At 57.2% G+C, this 12,500-nt stretch overlaps 2 non-coding genes across 2 annotated transcripts; both read right to left on the bottom strand.

Annotated features, from left to right (window-relative positions):
* Positions 1-308: 308 nt before the first annotated feature.
* On the bottom strand, positions 309-462 carry LOC145655315 (5.8S ribosomal RNA). The gene has a single exon (XR_014121463.1). It is a non-coding gene; the product is annotated as a 5.8S ribosomal RNA (ribosomal RNA).
* An 882-nt stretch (positions 463-1,344) lies between these two features.
* Positions 1,345-3,183, bottom strand: LOC145655309 (18S ribosomal RNA). Its single transcript, XR_014121458.1, has one exon. It is a non-coding gene; the product is annotated as an 18S ribosomal RNA (ribosomal RNA).
* Positions 3,184-12,500: the final 9,317 nt, after the last annotated feature.

Raw genomic sequence — 12,500 nt, 5'->3', positions numbered from 1 at the left:
GTGGGCAGCCAAAGCGGAGAGAACCCACCGGCAGCCACGCTCGCTTCTTTCTCGGGCGCAGGGGACCACGTTCCTGGCCAGGCCAGGAGCGGAGCCGAAACGAACCGAAACGAACCGAAGCGGGGGAGGAGAAGCTTGTGCACGGAGAACGGGCACTCAACCGCAGCGAACCCACCGACCGGATCTCACCGAGACAGCGACCGGGAACCGTCTGCTTTTAGGAAGACGGAGGCCAGGGGGCACCCCCCCACCTACGAACCTCCAACCGCGGTCCCGCCTGAGAAGGCAGGTCCGACAGATAGGAATAGCGACCCTCAGACAGGCGTAGCCCCGGGATGGACCCGGGGCCGCAATGTGCGTTCGAAATGTCGATGATCAATGTGTCCTGCAATTCACATTAGTTCTCGCAGCTGGCTGCGTTCTTCATCGACGCACGAGCCAAGTGATCCACCGCTAAGAGTTGTACTCTTTTATTTCAGGCTCAGTTTAGGTCTTTCACCACGACTACAAAGACAGGTTTAAAAGGTTTCACCAACCGGTCAGGCGCCCCCGTCTGCGAGTGTTGAAACGGGCGCGGGGTTGCGCTTTGCCCACACGCCCCACGTGGCAGACGAGTCAGTCTTTGAACCGCGGCCCTCCGCGCCCGCCCCGTCCGACCCCTCGAAAGGGGTGGAACTCACGTAGCGTGGGCCAAGCCCTAGGTACCTGCCGGGGGTCCCCCTGAGACTCCTTTCTGAGAGAGAGAAGCAGGGGAACCGGCTGCGCCACCCACCACCACCACGCCCCAGGACGCCGGTGGGCGGACGAACACAGGAAGGGCCATGGCCTGCCCCACGAGGAGCAGCGCTCGCAACCCCCCCCGGAAAGTCCGCTCGTCAGCGAGCAAGGGGACGGGGATGAATGACAAGGACAACAAAATAGGAAAACCCCTCGCGGTGGACGGAGGCAGCGGCCGTGCGAGCGAGAGGGAGGGCGCGGGACGGACCCGTACGACCCGCTCGACTCGCAGGCGCTTCTCCTGCCGGCAAGGTGAGGGGAAACCGGCCTTCGCCCGACGAGCGGGGACGCCGAGTTTTTTGAACGACGCGTCTCTCGCGCTGGAACCCAGAGAATACCGGGGCCTGCGGGGGGGGGGTGCTGAAGGACGACGCGGAGGAAGAGGCGGAGGACGAGGAAGGGGTGGGAGGGACTAGGCTCCTCCTTTATGCCTTCTGTCCAGCCTGACCTGCAAGCGACCACGTGTAACAGCAACCCCGAAGACCCTTTCGACCCTGGGCCCCGACGCGGGGGGACGGCGAAGTCGAGGGGGTCGGGAGAGGAGGCACGCCGGACAGCGTTACCCGTTAATGATCCTTTCGCAGGTTCACCTACGAAAACCTTGTTACGACTTTTACTTCCTCTAGATAGTCAAGTTTGATCGACTTCTCGGCGCTCCGCCAAGGCCCGCGAGGAGCCCCGGCGGGGCCGATCCGAGGACCTCACTAAACCATCCGATCGGTAGTAGCGACGGGCGGTGTGTACAAAGGGCAGGGACTTAATCAACGCGAGCTTATGACCCGCGCTTACTGGGAATTCCTCGTTCATGGGGAATAATTGCAATCCCCAGTCCCCATCACGAATGGGGTTCAGCGGATTACCCGCACCTCTCGGTGTAGGGTAGGCACACGCTGATCCAACCATTGTGGCGCGCGTGCAGCCCCGGACATCTAAGGGCATCACAGACCTGTTATTGCTCCATCTCGCGTGGCTGAACGCCACTTGTCCCTCTAAGAAGTTTGACGCCGACCGCGGAGGGCCGCGTAACTATTTAGCATGCCGGAGTCTCGTTCGTTATCGGAATTAACCAGACAAATCGCTCCACCAACTAAGAACGGCCATGCACCACCACCCACAGAATCGAGAAAGAGCTATCAATCTGTCAATCCTTTCCGTGTCCGGGCCGGGTGAGGTTTCCCGTGTTGAGTCAAATTAAGCCGCAGGCTCCACTCCTGGTGGTGCCCTTCCGTCAATTCCTTTAAGTTTCAGCTTTGCAACCATACTCCCCCCGGAACCCACAGACTCGTGGTTTCCCTCACGCTGCCCGGCGGGTCATGGGAATAACGCCGCCGGATCGCGGGTCGGCATAGTTTACGGTCGGAACTACGACGGTATCTGATCGTCTTCGAACCTCCGACTTTCGTTCTTGATTAATGAAAACATTCTTGGCAAATGCTTTCGCTTTCGTCCGTCTTGCGCCGGTCCAAGAATTTCACCTCTAGCGGCGCAATACGAATGCCCCCGGCCGTCCCTCTTAATCATGGCCCTGGTTCAGGAAACCCACAAAATAGAACCGGAGTCCTATTCCATTATTCCTAGCTCAGGTATTCAGGCGAGAAGCGGGCCCGCTTTGAACACTCTAATTTTTTCAAAGTAAACGCTCCGAGCCCCGTCCGGACACCCAGCCAAGGGCATCCGGGGGGCACCGGGAGACAGGGTCTGAGACAGGCGGTGGCACGCCTCGCGGCGGACCGCCAGCCCACTCCCGACATCCAACTACGAGCTTTTTAACTGCAGCAACTTTAATATACGCTATTGGAGCTGGAATTACCGCGGCTGCTGGCACCAGACTTGCCCTCCAATGGGTCCTCACCCATGGGTTTAGGATACGCTCATTCCGATTACAGGGCCTCGAAAGAGACCTGTATCGTTATTTTTCGTCACTACCTCCCCGTGTCGGGAATGGGTAATTTGCGCGCCTGCTGCCTTCCTTGGATGTGGTAGCCGTTTCTCAGGCTCCCTCTCCGGAATCGAACCCTGATTCCCCGTTACCCGTGGTCACCATGGTAGCCGACTATGGTACCATCGAAAGTTGATAGGGCAGACATTCGAATGAGACGTCGCCGCCGCGGAGGGCGCGCGATCGGCCCGAGGTTATCTAGAGTCACCAAAGCGGCCGGGGGGCCCGAGCCCCCCGGATGGGTTTTGGGTCTGATAAATGCACGCATCCCCCGAAGGGTCAGCGCTCGTTTGCATGTATTAGCTCTAGAATTACCACAGTTATCCGAGTAACGTGTGGAGCGATCAAAGGAACCATAACTGATTTAATGAGCCATTCGCAGTTTCACTGTACCGGCCGTGTGCACTTAGACCTGCATGGCTTAATCTTTGAGACAAGCATATGTTACTGGCAGGATCAACCAGGTAGTTTGCACCGTGGTCTGGGATGAACCACGAGTGACATCCGCCTCCCCTTCCGGGGGCTAGGAAGCAGCGGGTTGTAAGTGCGTGCGCCGTCAGGTCCAGACGCCATACAGGGCTACCCAGGACAGCTTCCGCGGCCAGTGTAAACGTGCTCGCGCACCGCCCTCTGGCCTTCGGACGCCGACCTCTCACCTTGATGCAAAGCTGTCCCATCCGGTCATGCCCGCACCGTACCCCGTCCACCTCCTCCGGAGGTGCGGACGGCCGACTCCAGGTGCTTTCGGCGTTCCCTCTCTTCACGCCGTTTTGATTTTCGTTGGCCGCTGGTGGGGGGACAAGGGAAAGACCTCGTCGAATTCCCTCCCCCCTAGCCTCGCTCAACCTACGTTTCGTGATGTAACCAAGAAGAGTGATTCGTGGGCCCAGGTAGGTTTGAAGAGGAGGCCAACAAAGCAGGGCACTCCCTTCCTCCCAAACCACAGACACCAGTATAGGACAACTGAGTAGACAGACTGGCCGTCTGAGTCTCCCCCAGAGAGTTCTGGGATGGGTTACAAATAACCCCCACCCCCCATCAGAGGCTTGACCCGCTAGAACCAGGGAGGATCTGTCAAAACCGCTCTCCACATCAGAAGTTCTGGATCAGCCGGGGCTGGTCGGCAGACGTCCACCTAAGGCCGTGGCCTAACCCCGTGTGGGGGATAGCGCTCGCACCCGTACACGTGGACACCCGCTCGTCAAATGGCTGGCTCCTCACTTACCGTAGGGGGAATGGTTTGCCTACCCCTGGCGGGTCTGGTACTCCACTCTACCAAACAAGGAAGCAACACACCAATAGACCCCTGCAACACCGGGCAGCTTTGGGCAGTGTCACTACACTCCTCCTTGTTCTTCACGTTCCTTCCGTGGTGATTTTTTTTTTTTTTTCGTGGCCATTGCCGTGCATGGCTTCCCCATCGCTTTGCATGCTCTCCATTGCCTCGTGCTGCTTCACCATTGGTCTCACCTGGAGACCGAAGCCGCTCTCCCAGTAACCCGATGGTACCTGGCCAGAAAACCCCGTGCCCGATTTCATCTAGGACAAGGGCCAAACCACAGACCGTGCCCGTCCAGGGTCAACCCCTGGTCGGACAGGCCTGGTGGGTCGATACCATGGATGTGGCAGGCCGACGAGAATCCACTGGTACATTTACAAACACGCCCACCCTGGTGGCATGGCTGTACGACCCATCGTCGAAGCACGCTGCGGCGGACTGAGCCATTGGATCCAGTTGCCTGGGCGTACACTCAGCCCAACAGACGCACTCGGGTCGGGGAGAGCAAAGCAGACTGTGTGCCTGGATGTGCCCACTTCCATAGGGGAATCGGCATGATGGTTCACTTAACCCGAGGAGGGCTCCCCTCGCGGGATAAGCACCCCCCTCGGGGGATGGGGGGGGGGGGCATCCAGAGCACACCACTTTCCGGTAGGGGACAGGCGTTTGATCATGTGTCCGAGGGAGAGCTCCCCTTGCCGGCCGAACACCCCTCGGACTCCCCTTGGGCTTCCAGAGAACGCCACTGGATGAATTTAGTGCTTGGACCCCATTGATTCTCTTTGCTCTCCCATATACCCGACGGGACCTATTTGCAAAACCCCGTGCCAACCAGACCTCCAGGAAGGGGGCTGGCGGCTAACCATGCCCAGCAGGGTGCACCCTGGTCGGACACTTTGGGAGGGTCGAGAGCCTGGAAGTGCCACCCGGGGGAGTAATTCTGATTTCCGTTTTAATGCACTCAGGGACAGCCCGAGGACCTCTGTAGTGCACCTGAGGCGGACTGAGCCGTCGGGTCCAGGGGTCTGGAGTTCGGAACCTCCAGGGTTCACCTGGCTGTTCTCTTAGCCCAGCAGGGTGCACCCTGGTCGGACACTTCGGGAGGGTCGAGAGCCTGGATGTGCCACCCCGACGAGTAATGAGTTTTCCCTTCGTATCTCTTCCGGACCAGGTCCGATTCGCACGAAACTCGCTGGGCATGGCCAGGAGCGCCCCCTGCTGCCCACGCCACCGTCCCCGCGCTTCTACTCCCGAGGGCCGAGGAGACAGCGAAGCGTGGGTCGGGTCGCCTGCTTCCAGGGTCTCCCTGGTACTCTCCAGTCTCCCGAGTCCATCGGGTCCGACCTCGTATTTTTAGCCCAGACGGGGAATGAGAAAGGGGCCCCCGACCGCCCGAGGGCGGGCGCTCGCTTCTCAGCCTAGGAACGTCCGATTCCCACGAAACTTTTACGCCAGACGTTCCTGGCAGCGAGCGCGTTCAAAGGTGACCCGCGCTGCTTCTCTCCTCCCAAGGGCCGAAGAGATATTCGTCTTCAAACCCGACCGGCCCTGTGTTTGCCGCCCCGGCGGTTTTAAAAAATCATAGCGTAAAAACGGTGGGTGCGCTTCGCCTGCCGCTTGGACAGCGTTAAACGGCAGCCCCGGCTCTTTCCAAAGGGCCCTCAACCGACTTTCTGCTCCCAAGGAGCCCAGAGATATGAAACCGATAAATCAAAACCCCGTGCCAACCAGACCTCCAGGAAGGGGGCTGGCGGCTAACCATGCCCGGCAGGGTGCACCCTGGTCGGACGCTTTGGGAGGGTCGAGAGCCTGGATGTGCCACCCCGACGAGTAATGAGTTTTCCCTTCGTATCTCTTCCGGACCAGGTCCGATTCGCACGAAACTCGCTGGGCATGGCCAGGAGCGCCCCCTGCTGCCCACGCCACCGTCCCCGCGCTTCTACTCCCGAGGGCCGAGGAGACAGCGAAGCGTGGGTCGGGTCGCCTGCTTCCAGGGTCTCCCTGGTACTCTCCAGTCTCCCGAGTCCATCGGGTCCGACCTCGTATTTTTAGCCCAGACGGGGAATGAGAAAGGGGCCCCCGACCGCCCGAGGGCGGGCGCTCGCTTCTCAGCCTAGGAACGTCCGATTCCCACGAAACTTTTACGCCAGACGTTCCTGGCAGCGAGCGCGTTCAAAGGTGACCCGCGCTGCTTCTCTCCTCCCAAGGGCCGAAGAGATATTCGTCTTCAAACCCGACCGGCCCTGTGTTTGCCGCCCCGGCGGTTTTAAAAAATCATAGCGTAAAAACGGTGGGTGCGCTTCGCCTGCCGCTTGGACAGCGTTAAACGGCAGCCCCGGCTCTTTCCAAAGGGCCCTCAACCGACTTTCTGCTCCCAAGGAGCCCAGAGATATGAAACCGATAAATCAAAACCCCGTGCCAACCAGACCTCCAGGAAGGGGGCTGGCGGCTAACCATGCCCGGCAGGGTGCACCCTGGTCGGACGCTTTGGGAGGGTCGAGAGCCTGGATGTGCCACCCCGACGAGTAATGAGTTTTCCCTTCGTATCTCTTCCGGACCAGGTCCGATTCGCACGAAACTCGCTGGGCATGGCCAGGAGCGCCCCCTGCTGCCCACGCCACCGTCCCCGCGCTTCTACTCCCGAGGGCCGAGGAGACAGCGAAGCGTGGGTCGGGTCGCCTGCTTCCAGGGTCTCCCTGGTACTCTCCAGTCTCCCGAGTCCATCGGGTCCGACCTCGTATTTTTAGCCCAGACGGGGAATGAGAAAGGGGCCCCCGACCGCCCGAGGGCGGGCGCTCGCTTCTCAGCCTAGGAACGTCCGATTCCCACGAAACTTTTACGCCAGACGTTCCTGGCAGCGAGCGCGTTCAAAGGTGACCCGCGCTGCTTCTCTCCTCCCAAGGGCCGAAGAGATATTCGTCTTCAAACCCGACCGGCCCTGTGTTTGCCGCCCCGGCGGTTTTAAAAAATCATAGCGTAAAAACGGTGGGTGCGCTTCGCCTGCCGCTTGGACAGCGTTAAACGGCAGCCCCGGCTCTTTCCAAAGGGCCCTCAACCGACTTTCTGCTCCCAAGGAGCCCAGAGATATGAAACCGATAAATCAAAACCCCGTGCCAACCAGACCTCCAGGAAGGGGGCTGGCGGCTAACCATGCCCGGCAGGGTGCACCCTGGTCGGACGCTTTGGGAGGGTCGAGAGCCTGGATGTGCCACCCCGACGAGTAATGAGTTTTCCCTTCGTATCTCTTCCGGACCAGGTCCGATTCGCACGAAACTCGCTGGGCATGGCCAGGAGCGCCCCCTGCTGCCCACGCCACCGTCCCCGCGCTTCTACTCCCGAGGGCCGAGGAGACAGCGAAGCGTGGGTCGGGTCGCCTGCTTCCAGGGTCTCCCTGGTACTCTCCAGTCTCCCGAGTCCATCGGGTCCGACCTCGTATTTTTAGCCCAGACGGGGAATGAGAAAGGGGCCCCCGACCGCCCGAGGGCGGGCGCTCGCTTCTCAGCCTAGGAACGTCCGATTCCCACGAAACTTTTACGCCAGACGTTCCTGGCAGCGAGCGCGTTCAAAGGTGACCCGCGCTGCTTCTCTCCTCCCAAGGGCCGAAGAGATATTCGTCTTCAAACCCGACCGGCCCTGTGTTTGCCGCCCCGGCGGTTTTAAAAAATCATAGCGTAAAAACGGTGGGTGCGCTTCGCCTGCCGCTTGGACAGCGTTAAACGGCAGCCCCGGCTCTTTCCAAAGGGCCCTCAACCGACTTTCTGCTCCCAAGGAGCCCAGAGATATGAAACCGATAAATCAAAACCCCGTGCCAACCAGACCTCCAGGAAGGGGGCTGGCGGCTAACCATGCCCGGCAGGGTGCACCCTGGTCGGACGCTTTGGGAGGGTCGAGAGCCTGGATGTGCCACCCCGACGAGTAATGAGTTTTCCCTTCGTATCTCTTCCGGACCAGGTCCGATTCGCACGAAACTCGCTGGGCATGGCCAGGAGCGCCCCCTGCTGCCCACGCCACCGTCCCCGCGCTTCTACTCCCGAGGGCCGAGGAGACAGCGAAGCGTGGGTCGGGTCGCCTGCTTCCAGGGTCTCCCTGGTACTCTCCAGTCTCCCGAGTCCATCGGGTCCGACCTCGTATTTTTAGCCCAGACGGGGAATGAGAAAGGGGCCCCCGACCGCCCGAGGGCGGGCGCTCGCTTCTCAGCCTAGGAACGTCCGATTCCCACGAAACTTTTACGCCAGACGTTCCTGGCAGCGAGCGCGTTCAAAGGTGACCCGCGCTGCTTCTCTCCTCCCAAGGGCCGAAGAGATATTCGTCTTCAAACCCGACCGGCCCTGTGTTTGCCGCCCCGGCGGTTTTAAAAAATCATAGCGTAAAAACGGTGGGTGCGCTTCGCCTGCCGCTTGGACAGCGTTAAACGGCAGCCCCGGCTCTTTCCAAAGGGCCCTCAACCGACTTTCTGCTCCCAAGGAGCCCAGAGATATGAAACCGAAAAATCAAAACCCCGTGCCAACCAGACCTCCAGGAAGGGGGCTGGCGGCTAACCATGCCCGGCAGGGTGCACCCTGGTCGGACGCTTTGGGAGGGTCGAGAGCCTGGATGTGCCACCCCGACGAGTAATGAGTTTTCCCTTCGTATCTCTTCCGGACCAGGTCCGATTCGCACGAAACTCGCTGGGCATGGCCAGGAGCGCCCCCTGCTGCCCACGCCACCGTCCCCGCGCTTCTACTCCCGAGGGCCGAGGAGACAGCGAAGCGTGGGTCGGGTCGCCTGCTTCCAGGGTCTCCCTGGTACTCTCCAGTCTCCCGAGTCCATCGGGTCTGACCTCGTATTTTTAGCCCAGACGGGGAATGAGAAAGGGGCCCCCGACCGCCCGAGGGCGGGCGCTCGCTTCTCAGCCTAGGAACGTCCGATTCCCACGAAACTTTTACGCCAGACGTTCCTGGCAGCGAGCGCGTTCAAAGGTGACCCGCGCTGCTTCTCTCCTCCCAAGGGCCGAAGAGATATTCGTCTTCAAACCCGACCGGCCCTGTGTTTGCCGCCCCGGCGGTTTTAAAAAATCATAGCGTAAAAACGGTGGGTGCGCTTCGCCTGCCGCTTGGACAGCGTTAAACGGCAGCCCCGGCTCTTTCCAAAGGGCCCTCAACCGACTTTCTGCTCCCAAGGAGCCCAGAGATATGAAACCGAAAAATCAAAACCCCGTGCCAACCAGACCTCCAGGAAGGGGGCTGGCGGCTAACCATGCCCGGCAGGGTGCACCCTGGTCGGACGCTTTGGGAGGGTCGAGAGCCTGGATGTGCCACCCCGACGAGTAATGAGTTTTCCCTTCGTATCTCTTCCGGACCAGGTCCGATTCGCACGAAACTCGCTGGGCATGGCCAGGAGCGCCCCCTGCTGCCCAGGCCTGGCTCTGGGCCTGGGCACACTTCATTCACTTTGTACCTTTAAATCATACTACTACTACCACCAGACTTCCAGGCCCAAGAGGTCAAACACAGTCATGCCCAGCAAAGTAGCTCTGGGCCTGGGCACACTTCATTCACTTTGTACCTTTAAATCATACTACTACTACCACCAGACTTCCAGGCCCAAGAGGTCAAACACATTCATGCCCAGCAAAGTAGCTCTGGGCCTGGGCACACTTCAATCACTTTGTGCCTTTAAATCATACTACTACTACCAGACTTCCAGGCCCAAGAGGTCAAACACAGTCATGCCCAGCAAAGTAGCTCTGGGCCTGGGCACACTTCATTCACTTTGTGCCTTTAAATCATACTACTACTACCACCAGAATTCCAGGGCCAAGAGGTCACACAGTCATACACAGCAAAGTAGCTCTGGGCCTGGGCACACTTCAAGAAGTTTGACCCTTTATATAAGCCTAGAAATAGACTTCCAGGGCCAAGAGGTCAACCACAGTCATGCACAGCAAAGTAGCTCTGGGCCTGGGCACACTTCAATCACTTTGTGCCTTTAAATCATACTACTACTACCACCAGACTTCCAGGCCCAAGAGTTCAAACACATTCATGCCCAGCAAAGTAGCTCTGGGCCTGGGCACACTTCAAGATGTTTGACCCTTTATATAAGCCTAGAAATAGACTTCCAGAGCCAAGAGGTCAAACACAGTCATGCCCAGCAAAGTAGCTCTGGGCCTGGGCACACTTCAATCACTTTGTGCCTTTAAATCATACTACTACTACTACCAGACTTCCAGACCCAAGAGGTCAAACACAGTCATGCCCAGCAAAGTAGCTCTGGGCCTGGGCACACTTCAAGAAGTTTGACCCTTTATATAAGCCTAGAAATAGACTTCCAGGCCCAAGAGGTCAAACACAGTCATGCCCAGCAAAGTAGCTCTGGGCCTGGGCACACTTCAAGATGTTTGACCCTTTATATAAGCCTAGAAATAGACTTCCAGGCCCAAGAGTTCAAACACAGTCATGCACAGCAAAGTAGCTCTGGGCCTGGGCACACTTCATTCACTTTGTACCTTTAAATCATACTACTACTACCACCAGACTTCCAGGCCCAAGAGGTCAAACACATTCATGCCCAGCAAAGTAGCTCTGGGCCTGGGCACACTTCAATCACTTTGTGCCTTTAAATCATACTACTACTACCAGACTTCCAGGCCCAAGAGGTGAAACACAGTCATGCCCAGCAAAGTAGCTCTGGGCCTGGGCACACTTCAAGAAGTTTGACCCTTTATATAAGCCTAGAAATAGACTTCCAGAGCCAAGAGGTCAAACACAGTCATGCCCAGCAAAGTAGCTCTGGGCCTGGGCACACTTCAATCACTTTGTGCCTTTAAATCATACTACTACTACTACCAGACTTCCAGACCCAAGAGGTCAAACACAGTCATGCCCAGCAAAGTAGCTCTGGGCCTGGGCACACTTCAAGAAGTTTGACCCTTTATATAAGCCTAGAAATAGACTTCCAGGCCCAAGAGGTCAAACACAGTCATGCCCAGCAAAGTAGCTCTGGGCCTGGGCACACTTCATTCACTTTGTACCTTTAAATCATACTACTACTACCAGACTTCCAGGCCCAAGACGTCAAACACAGTCATGCCCAGCAAAGTAGCTCTGGGCCTGGGCACACTTCATTCACTTTGTACCTTTAAATCATACTACTACTACCAGACTTCCAGGCCCAAGAGGTCAAACACAGTCATGCCCAGCAAAGTAGCTCTGGGCCTGGGCACACTTCAATCACTTTGTGCCTTTAAATCATACTACTACTACCACCAGACTTCCAGGGCCAAGAGGTCAACCACAGTCATGCACAGCAAAGTAGCTCTGGGCCTGGGCACACTTCAATCACTTTGTGCCTTTAAATCATACTACTACTACCACCAGACTTCCAGGCCCAAGAGTTCAAACACATTCATGCCCAGCAAAGTAGCTCTGGGCCTGGGCACACTTCAAGAAGTTTGACCCTTTATATAAGCCTAGAAATAGACTTCCAGAGCCAAGAGGTCAAACACAGTCATGCACAGCAAAGTAGCTCTGGGCCTGGGCACACTTCAATCAATTTGTGCCTTTAAATCATACTACTACTACCAGACTTCCAGGCCCAAGAGGTCAAACACAGTCATGCCCAGCAAAGTAGCTCTGGGCCTGGGCACACTTCAAGAAGTTTGACCCTTTATATAAGCCTAGAAATAGACTTCCAGGCCCAAGAGGTCAAACACAGTCATGCCCAGCAAAGTAGCTCTGGGCCTGGGCACACTTCAAGATGTTTGACCCTTTATATAAGCCTAGAAATAGACTTCCAGGCCCAAGAGTTCAAACACAGTCATGCACAGCAAAGTAGCTCTGGGCCTGGGCACACTTCATTCACTTTGTACCTTTAAATCATACTACTACTACCACCAGACTTCCAGGCCCAAGAGGTCAAACACATTCATGCCCAGCAAAGTAGCTCTGGGCCTGGGCACACTTCAATCACTTTGTGCCTTTAAATCATACTACTACTACCAGACTTCCAGGCCCAAGAGGTGAAACACAGTCATGCCCAGCAAAGTAGCTCTGGGCCTGGGCACACTTCAAGAAGTTTGACCCTTTATATAAGCCTAGAAATAGACTTCCAGAGCCAAGAGGTCAAACACAGTCATGCCCAGCAAAGTAGCTCTGGGCCTGGGCACACTTCAATCACTTTGTGCCTTTAAATCATACTACTACTACTACCAGACTTCCAGACCCAAGAGGTCAAACACAGTCATGCCCAGCAAAGTAGCTCTGGGCCTGGGCACACTTCAAGAAGTTTGACCCTTTATATAAGCCTAGAAATAGACTTCCAGGCCCAAGAGGTCAAACACAGTCATGCCCAGCAAAGTAGCTCTGGGCCTGGGCACACTTCATTCACTTTGTACCTTTAAATCATACTACTACTACCAGACTTCCAGGCCCAAGACGTCAAACACAGTCATGCCCAGCAAAGTAGCTCTGGGCCTGGGCACACTTCATTCACTTTGTACCTTTAAATCATACTACTACTACCACC

The sequence above is a fragment of the Electrophorus electricus genome, unplaced genomic scaffold (genome assembly GCF_041902795.1).
Source record: "Electrophorus electricus isolate QZ-2024a unplaced genomic scaffold, ASM4190279v1 Scaffold213, whole genome shotgun sequence".
Classification (NCBI taxonomy): Eukaryota; Metazoa; Chordata; class Actinopteri; order Gymnotiformes; family Gymnotidae; genus Electrophorus; species Electrophorus electricus.
The sequence above is the reverse complement of the archived record's forward strand: the minus strand, read 5'-3'. Positions and strand labels throughout refer to the sequence as shown.